Genomic DNA, 17,870 nt, shown 5'->3' on the forward strand with positions numbered 1-17,870 from the left:
AACTACTAAGAATTATTATACTTAGGTCAGACTTCTGTGATGCAAGTACTTCTTCTGCAAATAGCTTCTGTCTTTATTTAAAAGATCCAGTCACTCTGTTTAAGGATCAGGGTCACTCTGATTTAAAGTGGGGGAGGTGCTGTGGAGGGGCTTGTCTCTATCTTCTCATTGGTATCATCTTTCCTATCTCTCTTCTCCGTACTATTTCTTTAACCCAACTGAAAAATATAAAACCACAACTAATGTCTCTGGACCAATCTCTGGCCACTTAGTTTTAAAATTTTTTGACACCTGGGAGGTTTTGATATCTACTCTTTCTCTTCTTCAAAATTTTCTTGACAAACTTGACCCTTTCTCTTCATATGACAGTCCTGTAAAATTCCACAAATAACCTTTGTGAGATTTTCATTGGAATTGCATTGAATTTATAGATGAATTTATTGTCTTAACATTTTTGAGCATGGTATATCTTTCTACTTACAACTTTTCTCATATTTGTTGATTAGGTTTTGTAAGTTTCTCAGAAGAGACACTTTGCATCTTTTGTGAGATTTTGCCAAGTTATCTTTTAATTGTGTTGCTATTGAAAATTGTTTCATCTAAAAATGAGATTTTAAATTACTTGTTGTTAGTGTTTAGTCATACTAGTGTTGTATGTTCATCTTGTATTTTGCAACCTTGCTAAATGTTCTTATTGCTTGTAAATAATTAAAAACAACAACAACAGAAAAACCCCAACAAAACAAAGAAATAAGCCCAAAGCAAAAGGGGGCTAATCATTTCACAGTCCTGTTCCCCAGCTTTCAGTAGCTGCCCATTTCCTGTAGCGTCTAGTGTCAGAGCATGACTGAAGGTTTCACAATCTGGTTGCAGCCGACTTTTCAAGACTTCATTCTCACTGCCCTTTCCCCTTGTTCCTTGCAGATCCATGAGTGTTTACTACTCTGTAACCACTCGCATAGTTCTCTTAGCCTGGAATATCCTTATCCTTCCAGTTCTGTGTGAGGAAACCTTCGGGACATGTGGCCTCCCCAGGAAGTTTTCCTAGATTTCCCCAGTTGGAATCAATGTGTCATTCTATTATGTACCCTTAATCTCCACTATTAATGTGAAAACCAAACTCTTTGTATGTGTACTTTTCATTTTTAGGGCAAACAATGGTCATATAATATGGAAGTTAGAAGCTATTAGAGATGGTTGCAGCAACACAGTGTAGGATTTAAAGGCATCAGCTTTTAGGCTTGAATCATCCTAGGCTTGAATCCTGCCTCGACCACTTTATAACGTTGGGGGAGTTACTCAACATCCTCAATTTCCTCTTCTTGAAAATGGGATTGCTCTGAGGATCAAAGGAGACAACCTAAAATCTTTACCGTGATACCTGCCACATGGTCATTGCTGTTAAGGTTGGCTACTATTATCAGATGGTAGATGCTCAGTTTGTGTTTATTGAATAAATCTAGTCCCAGTTCCTAGTTTACAGATGAAGATACTGAGAGGACAAAGAAAAGAGATTTCCTCAAGGTCACACCTTTAGTTTGGGACAGATCTGTAACACCTTTGTGTGTGAGCAACCAGGTGAGAGCTCTTTCTGCTTTATTAACACTGGAAATATAAGTCTGTCCCCTCACTAGACTGCTTACTGAAGACAAGGACCTTGTCTTAGAAACCTTTGTCTGCCCTTGGCCTCTAAGCATAGTGCCCTGTTTATGTTAGATTCTCCATAAATGTTGGATGCAATTTAACTTAAGCAAGTTCCCATCAGAAACAAGAATAAATTGAAAAAAGAGTGCATAGGTTTGGCTTTGCAGAATTTTATTAAGCTCCAAATGTACTTTTATTAAGCTCCAAATGGCACACGATCAAGTGATATTAGTAACAAAAAACTTAATTTGAACGTTACTGTATTTTCAGGTAACACAAACAGCAGGCCACTTAAGCTTCAAGATTTCTAGGTATTAATAGTAAATATTTGATGTACTGCCAAGAGAAAAGGATGAGAAATTCAGACACATTGTTTTTAACCTGTAATTGTACCCATGACCTTAATCATCAGTTTAAAGTTTGATTAAGAAAAATAAGAAAGCATTGCCTTTATAGAAGCAATGGCATTTGATGATTTGTTGTCATGAAAGTTAATTAGAACTCTGTGAGAGCAAGCAATTGAGTCACAGACTGTAAGTCTGTTTTCAAAAATGTAAAAATAGATGGATTGCCATGTCATTGTTTTTCATCTTAAAATATGTAGAGAGCTATTCATCTTCTTAGTAGCTTGCTTGGGAAATTACAGGATGTCTTTTTTGCCATAATTAAGATTTTGCAATTTTACATGTAAGTTATAAACATAGAAACATGCATAAATAAGTTAGTATAGAACAATAAACTAGATGGATAGATGTGAGATAACTTATTGCTCTAAAACTATAGTATTGTCTCAAAATGCATTTGCCTGCTCAGAAATGACTCATTATTTGCTTGCCCATGTTCCATGTATACGGATAGAAAAGAGAACTAGTGCTTGAACATTGCTGAGCACGTCTCAAGACTAGCACTTGCTTTTACCAAAGAATGCTTTAAGAATGAAAATGCTGCATGGGAAATGATATAAGGATCTAGTACTACAGCCCTTTTCCCAGTAATGAACTCACCATTATAAATCAGGAGATGTGCACATTTCTTTTCTGAACACCGGGGGTGAAAGAAAATAAAAACACGTCCCCTTGATGAATAGCAAATACCTGATACCCTTCCAGTTTTGCTACACCAACATACAATTATCTCTTGCATTTCTTAACAGTTTTTATAGACTGCTTGTGTATTCAAATAGAATTAAAAGAAAAAAATCCAAATGAATAATAAAGAGAAAAACAAGTAAAGTTGCAGACCAGATGCTTTTAAAATGCCTAAACAATGTTGTTAAGGGAAAAAACAAACAAACAAAAACACCATGAAAAGTGCAGTTCAAATTTATACCTGGTATAAGGGCAGCTCGTATACTGTCCAGCTCAGTCTGCCAAATGCTTGTTAAAATTAATTACCACACAGCAGCTTTCGCTTTTTAAGTAGAACTCGCAGAAAATGCGCTTGGAGTAAAGAAATGCAAATTGGGTTATGAGGTAATTGTATACTCTAGGGACAGATTTTTTTTTCATTTTACATTACTTCATGTTAGAAAAGGTTTATTATTATGTACAAAGCAGAATAAACCCCAAAGCCAATCCATTTCCAACCTCATTGTCACTTTCTGCATTCCAAACCCCACTGAATTCCCAAATGTATAGGCTAATTCTTTCCTTACAGAGCCATACAACTTGCTTAGGGTATTGCTAACTTAGGTGACAGCACTTTATTCAAAACAATTTTTATTCTCCAGGAAAAGTGTTCAAACACCTTATTTCTGTGTGACCGTAATTCTGGTGGAAGAGAATTAGTCTTGTCTCTTACCACTACAGTACTAAACCTTGTTTATTTGAACATCTTGGTTCTCCAACAATAGGGCTACTGAAATACTTCAGTGCATGCTCAGAAGATAGTGACTACTCTGCCTATCATTTTACGTGTTTAAGATGCACTCTTGAAAATGTTACTTTTCAAGTGAATTTGGTCAACTAGATTAAATAGTATATTTAATATAATGTAATACCATATTTTGCAATTTATCTAAATATTGTTACCTTTTAACAGACGTTATAAAGGCTTGTTTAGAACCAAACTAACAACAGCAAGAAAACATTATTCACTCCCCTTTCCCACCCGACCCCCACATTCCTAACTCCAAATTAATATAAAGCAGAATGATTCTTTAACTCTCGGAGTTTAACTCTCCTGAGATTAATTTGTCTTCTCTGCAGGGTTCTGAGGCTAACAGTAGAACCAGTGCGTTGAAGATATGAGATTTTCCATCTCAACATAAGAACTTCTTGGCGGTTATAGCTGCATCAAGATGACAGTGGTAGTGAGTTCCTCTGGGTAAGCTTTCAGGGGTGGGCTAGCTATGCCTGAGGCCACTCAGCCAATAGAGGGGCGGTTCCAAGCCTGAGAGTTGTGACTGATGATGACTCCTTTTCACCACTAGGGCCCACAGAGCCAAGTGAAACCTCTTTGTAAGTGTAGGACAGGAACAGAAACTTGCAGTTCCTCTGCTGATTCCGGCCAATCCATGGAGAGAAGCTGTTAAAGACAAAAGCTTCCTGAGATGATTTAAAATTGTAAATTCGAAAGGAATAAAATAAAGAAGTGAGACTTTTTCAAATTGTGAGTTGCGATCCAGCTCATTTCCGTGTACTTCTTTTGTTTTAAGGAAGGACTAAGATGACCAGGATAAGCTAAGTTTGCAAGGTTATTTACTTTTTGATAATTAATGGAATTAAATTACCACTACCTTTGCTTTAGAATGTCAGTGTCGTCGGGCAGGTTGTAAAAAACTCTTTTCCTACAGAAAAACTTCTGTAGAAAAAGTTCTTCTGTAGTGGAAAATATTTAATTTATATGATTCCTGAGACCCATTTTAAGTTTTACTTTCTCTGAAGCCTTTCTGGATGTTTTCCTCTTCTAATGTAGAGTATTATTCCTTCAGTATTTATTCAGCACTGTTCTGCACTATGGAAATTTATCTTTTTATTCAAATGTGTTCCATCTCCCCTAAGATCCTATTTATGCTAGGCCCTGAGGGAGGGAGGTACAGAGTCAAAGACGGGACTTTTAATATGATTTATTAATTTATAAACCACGAGTTCCCTTCCTCCTCCACCCCGACCAACCACTGCAGAACACCATGTCTAGCACACAGACGCTCACAAATACTCATTGAGGCTGGTTTAAAAGTGTTACTATAGTACTGACCACAAGGCTTTCTACATAGCAGGCAACCAATAAATAATCTTAAGTTTAATTTAGTTTTATGCATGAATAATAAATTCACGTGTTAAAAAATCAAAATGATATTCAAATGAACGCACTGGGAAGTCCAGCTCCCACCCCAGTCTTCACCCATCCTATACCTTCTACCCTTTGTAGGAAACCACTTTCTTCTATTGAATTTTTGTGTCTCTCTAGTATCTCTTTATGTAAATGCAAGAAAATGTAAATTCATGTCACCTTCCTTTCTTAGACAAAAAGTCTCTTACTCTGCAGCCAGTTTTGTCTTTTTTTCACTCAACCATCTGTCTTCCTTCTATGCCAGTACATAGAGAGCTTCCTCATTCTTTTTAAGGGCTGCAGAATATTCCTTTCTGTGGCTGAACCAGAGTTGTAGAACCAGTCCCCTTTAGATGGACACGTGAGTTGCTTCTAGGTTGTTGCTTTTACAAACAATTCTGTAATATATAACCTGATACATAAAACAAAAAAAGATCAACCAATTCAACCAACACCGTTGTGTGCCAGCAACCAGGTGAGAGCTCTCTCTGCTTTATCAATCCAGGAGGAATATAAGTCTGTCCCCTCACTAGACTGCTTCCTGAAGACAAGGCACCTTGGCCTCTATGCATAGTGCCTTGCTTATGTTAGATTCTCCATAAATGTTGAATGCAATTTAAGTTAAGTTCCCATCAGAAACAAGAACAAATTAAGAAAATTCCTTTAAAGAGTGCATAGGTTTGGCTCTGGTATTATTTTTGCATTGCTTATATTGTGACTACAATTGAAATATTTTCATATGTTTAAGGATCATTTGTATTTTCTTTTTTTCCCATTTTTCATTTTGCCCATTTTTTTCTATTACACTGTGTTTTCATTCTTTTCATTTCCAGCAACTTACTACATATTATAAGGAGACTCACCCCTTGTTTGTAGATGAACAATAATTTTCCAGTGTTCGATTTATTTGTCTTTTGATTTTGCTACATCACTCGACCCTGTACCACTGGTCTCTCACCCTGCCTTCTCCTTGTTTATCTTTTATAAGGACATTTGTCATTGAATCTAGGGCCCACCTGTGTAGTCCAGGATTCTCTCATCTCAAGATCCTTAACTTAATCCTATCTGCAAAGAACCCCTGACCTTCTTTCCCCCCACACCCCAATAAACATTCATAGTTTCCAGGGATTGGGACATGGATGTATCTTTGCGGGGGGTAGGGGGTAGGCATGATTCAACAGGAATACAACGCTTTCTTGGGGATAACCATCCCCCACTCACTGCCATGTATCTGTTCACTCTGGGAGTTGGGGGATGATATGGGGGTTTTATTTTCATCTTGAACAGACAGTGGTGAAGCAAACGAATCTGATACCTGAGTCAATTTAATGTCCCCACGCACATTGATGGGTGCCAGAATTTCAAACAGATGTTTTCAGTGCTCCCATTTTGACTGGTTCCCAGGGACAAAAGTCCTCTTCTGTTCCATCCTTTTCTTATCACCCCTTCTCAAAGACCCACTCACTGAATCCTGCCTGTTCTGTCGGGGCAGGAAGAGGGTAGTATTTATTGAGCTCCTCTGTCCTCAGGAATCTGGGGTACCTGAGATGGAGGAATCCAGCAGCCATACCCCTGAAGTGTCCTGTTGGAACCTGCTTACTGAAGAAAGTCATTTCCAGTTATGGGTGTGATTTCAAAACCAGTTACGTGTGTTGAGACAGCAAGTCTACAATTTTATAGGAACTACTTCACATCAATAGAAATATCATTACACAGCACAAGATCAATATTTCAGATTTTCATGCTTAGTGTTATTCTTCGAGAATGACCAGAAATTGTCATTTATATGGAGTTATGTTCTATTCTGAAATGCTAGAGAGCAAATAATGACTTGGGAGAACATTAAGATTAATGTTCTAGGGTGAGCGCTTACCCCGTAGGCAATGTAATAGTAAAGCCGCAGTACAGTATACCTGAAGGGTGAGGAAATCCCCCCTTTTTGTCAACAAATAATACAAGGAGTTCGATATCTGTTGCATTCATTTTGTAAAATTCTTTTTAAATTGAAGAATAGAGCACACATACAGAAGAAGGTGCAATTCATAGGTACACAGCACAGGAATTATCACAAAGTAAACACACCTGTGTAATCACCGGCCAGGTCAAGGAAAAAGAACACTGCCGGCCGGCCCCTCCCCACGAGGCACCTGGGTGGTATCACGACCCCCTCCTTCTCACCGCTATCTTTCTTGACCGCTCACAGGATTAGTTTTACCTGCTTTGGAATTTTATGTTGCATATATTCTTTAATCTTTTTTTAATCAAAGCATCTGGAAACCATTCATTTCATGAATGATGTCACATCTCAGAAGTCAAACAATTGTTTCTTTGTAGGTAACTCTCTGTTGGGAATACAAATAGCTAACCCCATAAATCATTATCATAAAAACTCATTTGTGATTTACTTGAGAAGTCAGCACGAAGAGTAACATCACGACCTTGTGATCTAACACATGCACGCAAATGGAATTATTAAAAATAAAGATAAATGAGCTCGGGAATATTCAATTTCTGAATTATCTCGTTCTCCTTGCTCTAGCCTTTCTTGATAGTAAGGTGACTCTAACCTTTGGGACATAGTAACATTCTTTTGATTAGTTTTTTTATTCTTTCTACCAGCTTGGTCTTTTGTTCAAATGCATTTTCCCTAACAAACTGTTGTAGTATTTAATAGTTTAAAAAAGAAAGGACTTCAAAGCCACAGATACGAAGAGAGGCTTCTATTTGGTGACATACTTCTAAAATTAGAACTCACCCTAATTCCCATAAACACACGTGAGCAATATATTTACTCAATTCTAAGGGGAAATCAGGTATGAGATGTGATAAAGAAGAATAAAGACCACATTGAATGTACAGTTGAGTCCTTTTTTTTTCTTTCTTTCTCCCTCTCCCTCTCTCTCCCTCTCCTCATCCCCTCTCCTCATCCCCTCCCACTGCCTCCCCTCTCCCCTCTGGATAAATAAAGCTACAAAGCAAAATGGACAGTTTAAGAAATATGGGAGAAAAATGCATCTTAGAATTCAAGAATCAAGTTAGTGTCATTTGCTGATGATATCAGCAGATGACATTGGCTAGAGGTAAGTTGATAGAGTTTTCTCAAAAAATAAGTAAAAAAAAAATCAGGAAGTCACTCTAGAAATTTACATTGCTGTCCATCAGTGTTAATGGACTAGAGGGTAGGAACTGGCTACCCTCTAGAGGTAATGGGGACATTTGTGCATCATGTCGTTTCAGGAGTTCTACAAAAACTCCACTTACCCTCAAACATTTGTCCCAGTATCTCTCCTTCCTTCCTATCAGCATAACAACCCCACCATTGTTCCTGGAAGATATCTGGGAAAGGAGACTGGCTCCTGGATGTCTCCTCTAACTTTCGCTTAGTTTATCTGCATAGCCTAATTGTATATGTTAGCTAATTGTCACTATGAGAAGTGCAGCTCCTGACCTTGAGATAATAAAGTACAAGACAGATGCTTCTTAAGTTCCCAGCCTCAGTCTCAGTTTACAGAGAATAGAAACCTCCCTCCAAGGCCTGAGGGCTTGGTTAACACAGAGGGAGTTTCCTAAGAGTATTGAAGAGAAGCCGATGGCTGGTCTAGGAAGCTGTTTCTTCACCTTGTATGTCTAAATTTGAGTACTACCTCTTTTGTGTGAGATTTAGGGAGTGATCAGTAAAAATCACTTACTTCAAGCTGTTTCACTTTGACTTACCAGTAAATGGATGTACTATTTCATGCAGTGTCTTGCCATACATATTCTTGCAAATATCTGAGCTATTACTTTCTTAAAATCACTGTTAATTTTTGAAATGTAATTTACTTTAAAGGAAGATTTTGTATCACTTCTGTAAATAGAGAATGACTATCACTTCGCATAAATAAAAGATAAATAAATGCATACCTTGAAAACCATCTCCCACTCTGGTAATGGATTAGAAGAGTGAATTTGGGTGTTGGAATCAGAGAACCAGAGTTCTCAGCTCTGCTATTTACAAGTTCTTTGGTTTGGGGAAAATCACGTAGCTTCTTTGAGTCCCAGTCTCCTGAACAACAACAACAAAAAGGGAAATAATAATACCCACTACACAGGGTTATCATGGGGGTTAGACATGGCACTTGTAATACCTAGCACATTTCAAGTGCAGGGACTCAGGTTGACAACTATTTTTATAATTACATCCTTAGTGTATCAACTTGTTCATCTTTGCTTCTCCTTTGAAGCTTTGCCTTTTTCTTCTCCCTCCTTCTCCCCTTCCCTTTTCTTCCCTTCCCCCACCCCCTCCGCCTCCCTCTCTGTCATCACTGGATAAATCAAGCTGCAAAGGAAAATGGGTGGTTCCTTTTAAGCCTGAAGTATGGCAAATGTGGTTCACTCAAATGCAAATGCCCGTTCATGACAGTGGTGCCAGGATCCCTCTACTGAAAAGGGTTGTGGTAACAAAACTGGGATTGAGTAAACTGTGTGCCAGGTCCAAGCCGGCAGGGAAGAAGGCTGGCGCTGTGTATTTGACCACAGTTAGCTCCTGCCTCCTTCACCAAGCCCTCTTCACTTGCCAGAATCTCCCTCTTGCAAGGTACCTCCAGTTCCACATGAACTTCTTCCTCAAAAGAGCTCCCCCAAGTCACTTCACGTAAATCATACTCGTTAAGCTTAGTTTATCCTGTAACAGTCTCCTAAAAGGAAGCCCTCTCAGGCTTTTCTGATTCTGTCACTGCTTTCTCACTCCTCCAAAAGAAACCACCTTCCAGTCTAACTAATTCATCTTGTTTAGACAGAGAAGAAGCGCTGCCTGTGTAGATAGAGCTGCTGTTCTGTCTTTCCTCACTCTGTGATATGTTATAAAGGTTTAGTGGATACACACCCAAGGAGGCTGGGGTGAGGCTGAAATGTGTGAGGCCTGTGCTTTAGTTGGTGCAGCTTGCAGAATGCTCATTTACTAGGTTCTGCAAATCGTTCCGGCAATGGGAAGTGCTACCAGTAATGACACAGTGGGGAATCGGGAGACACAAAGATCTATTTATGACACTTCCCTTTTTTCCAGCTCACACTCTGGGCTGAACCCAGTACACAAATAATTAAAACCAGAGCAAACTTATTCTGGGATTTACGGTTCTGTCCTCCTATGAAAAGCATACAGTAGCAAGAAACCTGACAAAGAATACTTGGGAGAACTTAACTTTTAAATGACATTTCGATGCCAACAGTGTCTAACAGCTGACATCGGCATTCCTAATATTTGTCCATTACCGTTTCATACCATAGGTTAAGTGTTGCTTCAGGGAGCTCAGATTTGTTCACTTCCAAGAAGTGAGGAGGGCGCTCATTATTTCTCTTTCTACTTCTCTTCAGAATTTCTATTGCTCTTATCATCCACAAACTGCTCCTTGGTAATTTTATTGCTAACAAACCCATAACCTGATTGGCTTCTCTTAAAATAGAGGGTATTGTGAAGGATATAGATGTGGCGCTGATGGGATCAATTAAAATGAAACGTAGCCCGGGGAAAGGTGCTTTGTGGAGCGTTACAATGTGACAAAGCCGAGTTTAGAAATAATCACTTACTTTATGACCACATTTCACAATCTTGTTCACCCAGATATTTGTGACAATCACGTTCTGGACCAACATAAAGGGCGAGCTAGAGGAAGACAAACTGGTTTTAAAAGGAATTGATTTAAAAAGAATTGATGTGTATCAATGAGTATTTCATTGCAGAGAGCTTTCAAGAAAAGGCATATTTTTGTATAGATAAGAAAGGGAAATGTTAATTCAGATAGCATCATCTGAAAGCTTTTTCAAACCTCCTTCATGCTTTCCATTCTTTTATTCCCCTCCCTATTAGAATTTGCAGCACCTCTGTATGATAGCATTTGAAAATAACAGCAACAACAAAACTTGAACTAAAGGCCAAGGTTAATTGGATGTGTGAGAATGTGCTGTTACTTCTTACTGAATTGGGTGCCTGAGCTGTACAATTTTGTTGTGGTTGGAAATCTGGATTTAATTCTTATATAAGAACTTTCTAATGTGATGAGAGGTTTAAATAACCCAGTACTAGAATTTTCGTCCTTCAGCTTTCATCTGAAATCTCCCTCAGACCCTGTCAAGGGCTGCCTTCTCAAGAACCCCCAAACCTGTGCCTGGCTTCAAAGACTCTATCTCCTTGCATCCCGTCTGTCTTCCTCCTCGGTCCTTGTCAGGCTGTTCTCTGTAATCTACCCCAGAGTGCACCTTCTGCTCCCTCTGCCCCTTTTCTTATCTTCTTTCCCAACTTTCGCTCCATGAGTGCATTTCCCAGATTTGACTTTCCTTTTACTCTCTCTGCCTCTCCAAGTTCATAAGACCTATTCAAGGTCTGTTTCCTCCAGGGGACCCAGATTACTCCATTCTCTTCTGAGCTCCCATTCCTCTGAAATACAGTTTTTGAAAGCCATGTTATCTAACACAAATAAAATGCAAACCATATATGTAATTTTATATTTTCTAGAAACAGGTAAAATGAATTTTAACAATATATGAGGTGTGATCGAACAATATGGTGAATGTTTAAGTAAAACAAATTTATTACACTAAAAGACACATTGCCATTCATCCCCCTGAAAATAGTCTCCCTTGCTTTGGGCACACTTATCCCATCGTTCCTGCCACTTTTTGAAGCAGTTCTGGAAGTCCTCTTTTGTGAGTGTCTTTAGTTGTGCTGTCCAGGCTGCCTCTATGTCCTGAATCATTTTGACTTGAGGGATTGGGGAAGAGCCAGAAGTCAGATGGTGCTAGATGCAGTGAATAAGGTGGATGAGGACACACCATAATGTTTTTATTTGATAGAAATTGCCATATACCAGAAGCGATGTGTGACACAGAGTGTTATCATGATGGAGGGTGATTTACAGCACACTTTAAAACACACCTTCTCTCAACCGTAGCTCACACCCGACTGACTGCACCGAACAAATTGAAACTTGTCACACACTGTTACTAAGGTTTGATGTGCCTTTTCCCATATTAAAGATCCCTGCCTTTCCGTTAGATGGCACTTGGCAGCAGCATTACCGTAGTTTTTTATCACACCTCGTACTTTACTTGTTCTAATATTTCCAAATATTTTTATTTCTACATACAATTAATTTAAAATTATCAATGAAATATCTTCATTTTTTTCTAAGCCTTAGAAACCTGGTTTACAGCACATCCTAATTTGGACGAGCCACATTTCAAGTGCTCAACGTTACTAGTGAACTTTGTATTGAACGGTGCAGGTTTAGAGTCTGTACCACATTATTTAGCTCTCAAACATGTACTTTCTTATTTCATATCTTTTCACCTGGACCAAATTGCAAACAACTTCCTGGAGTTGGAAGTTTCATACGTCCTCTGTCTTTACACTTTATTCCCAAGTATATAGTAAGCCGTTAGTAATTGCCTATTAATGGATTGCTAACATTATCAGTGACCCTTGTTTAAGTATGATATTACTTAAGCAAACTTACTCTCACTACAGCATCCTAATGCTGGAAATTTCCTTCCCTTTCTCCATACTTACATTATGATTCAATTAGCATTTTTTTTTTGGTTAGATTTGAACTCTTGGGGCTGTGTTGGATGTGATTATAAGAAATAGGTGCATGTTGTTTGTAATTCTTTTGCACTTGAGAGGAGCATTTTCACAGAATACTCATCATTCAGGCTATTCAGGCAAACTAGGATTTATAGCTGCAATAAATGGAATAATTGCCTTCATTGTTCTTTTTTATTTTCCTAGCAGAGACTGGCCAAAGTCTTAGCAAAGTGTCCTGGTCGTGGGACCCAACCGTGATGCCTGGGCTCTCCAGGGTGATTTCCTAACTGCAAAGACACAGTTGTACAAGCTGAAACCAAACCACCGGGGTAGAAATAAGTTGTAAAATCGAAGGGAGGGAAGGTTGTGTGGTGGGGACAGAAACCCAGGAGAGTACCGGGCAGAAGGACCTGAAGTATATAGGGAAAGATGGGGGGGGGGGGTCCTAGTCTGTCAGGGGTGCTAAAATGGGGGGAGGCGGGAGGAGAATACAAACCTTATCTATTCTGCAAACTTACGAGCAGTGTACTGATGCGTACTGTTTCTGGCCTAGTCAATTTAATTCAAGGCAAAGGTCTCAGAGTCAGAATGCTGGACTTACTTCTAAAACTGTGCCAATAAACAACATGTCAAAGTCCAAGATTTTTCTCGTCACATAAAATTGTCACATTAAAGTTACAAATGTTATCTCCATACAGCGTAATGTTTAACACATCTTACAATGTTTATTAAGAATCTCTCAATTGGTCCCTAAATGACCTATTTAGTTAATTTTAAAGTGTTGTTTCCGTTTCTTATTGGTGATGTTAATCTTAATTCTCTGTTAACTTTCTCACTATATGAAAGCAAGTACCCCCGTTACTGAACTGAATGGCTTAACTTGGCTTAATTTTACATTTAAAAATTTCCACATTTTTAACCTTTGTGACTTTGACATGTTAATAGCATTTTGACAGCAGCGTCTGTTTATTATTAAATTTATTAAGGTGACCTTGGCTAATAACATTATATAAGTTTCAAGTGTAGAATTCTGTAATACATCATCTATATATCACATTGTATGTTAACCACCCAGAGTCAGTTCTCTTTCCATCACCATACATTTGACCCCCTTTTCCCTCTTCTTCCTGTCCCCAAACCCCCTTCCCCTCTGGTAACCACGCTTCTGTTGTCCATTGACTGTGAGTTTGTTTTGTTTGTTCATTTATTGCTCTCTGTTTTTTATCTTACAGATGAGTGAAGTCATGTGGTTCTTGTCCTTTTCCTTCTAAGATATTTCACTGGTGGGAATGTAAATTGGACAACAAGGTCTTAACGTCACAGCCAGTTCCATGAAAGCAGAAATGCAGGTCAGCACCCATATTGCTTCAAATGGGGGGCTTGGGAGTTTATTGTGTTTGAAGTGTGAAAATTCTGTCAAGCTTCTGCTGCTGACGTTTTTCTCTCTGGATCTATGCCTGCTGCCCATGCCCTGGCCAGCTCCCATCCTCAGCGCAGGCGTGGACGTGGACTTAGGGGGCCTGGGGAGTGCCATTGTCTCAACATGTCCTTGCCTTTAGCTAGCCAGTGACTGGCATTCTAATTCAAAGGCAGCTCTCCTTTTGCTTACATACTTTGTCAGTGGAAATGGAAATGCCCACAGGGGAAGATTTTGTTTCTCAGTCATTTATGCCAGTGTTTGGCAAAATGTAGTCTGCAGATTGGGCAGTCTGGGATGCTTATTTTTTCCCTATATTATGTTTGCTGTGATTTTGTCTTTTGGAATGCAATTTTAAGTCTTTTAAAGCTAATAATAAGAAATTTAGGACTTGTATTTTGTACATCTTTGATTTTTAAATTTCATTTTTCAGTAATTTGTTTGTATTACATTTTGCAAAAGTACTGGTCTTCAATGGGTACTTTGTCATAGGTAGGTTGAGAAACATAAATTGTATTCCTGAGTGTATAGAGTAGGGAAGAAATTTTTTTCCCTTGAGGGTAGATTTTCATAAGGGATAGAAAAAAGGAAACACAGAGCCCTGGGCACCAGAGGGAATAAAACAGGGCCCTCGTTAGTTTGCTGAGGCTAACTCTGGCATCTATTAATGAATTTACCATTCTGCAAGTTTTTATTGAATGTAAAGTGTATTTTGTGTTTAAGGCATTGTCCTTGGTGCTGAAAGGGATGGGAGTAGTTCTTTTCCAGGAAGAAAAGGGAGTGGTTTGGTCAATACATAGTATTGTCTCTGCCACAGAATTGTAATGTGTATAGTCTCTGCTAATCTTTTGAGCAGTTTATTTCCTCCAAGGTAGTAGGAAATAAGACCACTGAAAAGACACAGTTTAAGCAAGCACAAGCTTATTTCAGTAGATTCTGTGAAGGGATTTATGAAGAGTGTTCTGCCCTTAATTTGCCATTCTGAGGAATAAATGGTAACAGAGGCCATTTAATTTTGTACTATATCCTCAGTACTTCAAATAATAGGTATACATTTACCACTTCCTATGGGGACTCCAAATGCTGCTATGGCTGTTCGACATTCCAGATATTTTTAAATCAAGTTCTCTTCTGATCTACCTCCTACTGTCTTTGATAGAAAAAGAATCCTTAATATACAAAAGGACAAACAATATTGTTAGAGAAATCAGGGAGTCTAACTGTCTCAAATCTGACTAAACTCTATAAATTAATCCCCAAACCTGAAGTCATGAATTTTGCAATGTCTTTGGGACACGAATCATCATAGTTGAAATATTAAGAGTAATAGTATTACATATGGCAAAATAATAGTGTGAAAGGTGGAAGAGCTTAGGATCCCAGGATAACATAAGAAGACAGAGGTCTTTCTGGCTTGAAGAATCTTTGAAGGTTTTATCGACCTTATGCCTGGTGACAAGGCAGGACTACATTAGACTTTTATCTTAAACCTGAACCTAAGTAGCTTATGCACACCTTTTCCAGATATTGCACACATTGTCTTTCCCAATCTCCTCAAAGTTCTGTCTTTTCTCATTAATGTTATATTCCATTGCCTAGAATAAGGTCTTCAAGAAAGTTTGGCTGGGGGAGGTTAGGGATCTTTGTTTCTATGTTATATTTCATGATATATACTACTACCAGTATATTTATTAGGGTTTGAATATTTTCAACTGTTCCAATTTTCCAGGTGCCCCATATGTTAGGATTAACATTGAACCTGAGGCCCCAAGAACCAAAAAATAGGAAGAAGGGAGAGGCCAGGACCAGAGTGTTTTGCCTTATAATATGATGCTCTTGAATTGGGTATATGAAGTCTGACAATTAAGTTTGTGAACTTGCTGCACCACTGTTGCTAACCTTTTTTGATATCAGAGGGACTATTCATTATGAATTTGTACCAACTGGACAAACAGTTAACCAAGCCTACTCTTTGGGAGTGCTGAAAAGGCTGCATGAAAAAGTTAGACGAAAACAACCTGAACTTCTCACCAACAATTCACGGCTCTTACATCACGACAATGCACCAGCTCACAGGGCACTGTCTGTGAGGGAGTTTGTAGCCAGTAAACAAATAGCTGTATTGGAACGCCCTCCCTACCCACCTGATCTGGCCCCCAATGACTTCTTTCTTTACCTGAAGATAAAGGAAATACTGAAATGAAGACATTTTGATGACATTCAGGATATCAAGGGTAGTACGATGCCAGCTCTGATGGCCATTCCAGAATGAGTTCCAAAATTGCTTTGAAGGGTGGCCTAGGTGTTGGCATCAGTGCGTAGCTTCCCAAGGGGAGTGCTTTGAAGGTGACTGCAGTGATATTCAGCAATGAGGTATGTAGCACTTTTTCTAGGATGAATTTGTGAACTTAATTGTCTGACCTTGTAAATATTAGTTTTCCATAAGGCTTCTTTAATATTAATTTTGTTCAGACTTATATTAATTCTCACTAATACGCCCTCATTTTTAGTCTTAGTTATTCCTGTGAATTATTTACTTTTGGACCAAAAATCTGAATCATAGCTGCATCCCAGTGAAAGGTTCTTTCTTGAGCCCATTTGCTTCCAGTTAAGAGGTTAGCCCCTCCCAAGGCCATCATCTCTTTTACAAACCTTGACTGCTGGTTCCTTGTTTGAGCAAACGCCGGGTACTGGGGTGTTTCAATGTGCTCGGTCAGGAAACTTTCTCCCATTAATACTCTTCTCCAGAGGCAGGTGATCCTGATAACTCAGTGGTACCCCCAGCATATATTGTACTTCCTCAGTCAGTGAATCAAGGTTGGTCTCTGGTCATTGCATACACGAGGTCACCTGAGGGGAGCTGACCTTCCAGACATAATAATAGGCCTCATATGAATTCACTTTTATAGTGCGTTGCTTTGTATCTAAGTCTGAAGAGCTGAAACACTGGAATACACAATCCAGTCTTGTCCAATGCAAAGGAATTTAAAACTCAGTGAGATTAATTGATTTAAACAGTCACTTAGCTAGTTAAAAATAGGCTCTATGAAAATTTGGTGAAGATATAACCACCAAATGGTCTCTAAATCCAAATGTAAGTACAAACTTTTTTTGGGTTAAGATTGGCCACTTATTTTGTTTTGTCTTATTAGAATTATGTGCTGAGTTATTTCCCTTCTGAGTGATTACCCTTTTAAATAATTACATTCCTGAGATGTATCCCTAGGAAATAACTTAACAGAAAAAGTTGTATGTATGAAATTGTTCGTTGAACCATTATCCAAATAGCAACAATTTTTAAATGACCCTATGTCCAATAAGAGATGGTTAAATAACTGATGATGTACCCAAATGATAAATTATAATGTAATTATTAAAGTCGATAAATGATGACTTTATAGCAACTTGAATTAAAATCTATCACATAAGTGAAATTAAAATACCAGGATACAAAGATATGGCTTTTTCCTCAAGTAAACAGAGATTCACTAGGCAAAGGAAGAAGCAAAGGAAGCAATCAGAGGACAGTGAGGTAAAACATAAAATCTGTCATTCCCGTGACGCTTGATATATGGAGAGGTGAAAGGAAGAAAGGCTGGAAAAGTTGCATTGTGATCCATTCATCAGCTTTAACGCACTAACATTGTTGTAGATCCCATGAGGAAATAAAAAAGAGATGGTTTTAAAATTGTTCCTCCACGGGTGCTTGTCTGTACAAGGTCGTGATTTCATTGAGAACTCTTTGTAAACTTGGGAGCATTTCGGTTATTAATATATTCAAATGGTATTTGAAATTCCTCAACAAGGTACAATTTATCATTTAAAATAATAGCCTTTTCTGGAATGCACATACCGTTACCAAATATTTGACTTTTAACAGTTTTTAAAGGATTGCTTTCTGCCCTTGATTCCGAATCTATCTGCTGTAACAGCAAAGAAGAGGATAAGAATACACTGAGGACTCATTATTTTGCCACT

General features: G+C 38.4%; 1 long non-coding RNA gene across 3 annotated transcripts in view; it reads left to right on the top strand.

The window, feature by feature from the left end:
• LOC109449727 (uncharacterized) overlaps positions 1 to 17,870 on the top strand; it is a 69,446-nt gene that overhangs the window by 2,937 nt on the left and 48,639 nt on the right. The window contains exons 3-5 of one of the 3 annotated variants that reach the window (XR_012495681.2): positions 3,852 to 3,969; positions 13,708 to 13,824; positions 15,622 to 17,557. This is a non-coding gene — a long non-coding RNA (uncharacterized LOC109449727). Of the gene's footprint in view, positions 1 to 3,851; positions 3,970 to 4,075; positions 12,858 to 13,707; positions 13,825 to 15,621; positions 17,558 to 17,870 lie in introns of those variants that run through there. The other 2 variants (XR_012495678.2, XR_002137745.3) reach the window with 2 other exon arrangements.

Source organism: Rhinolophus sinicus, chromosome 16 (assembly GCF_057876585.1).
Source record: "Rhinolophus sinicus isolate RSI-liver-muscle chromosome 16, RSI-T2T, whole genome shotgun sequence".
Lineage (NCBI taxonomy): Eukaryota > Metazoa > Chordata > Mammalia > Chiroptera > Rhinolophidae > Rhinolophus > Rhinolophus sinicus.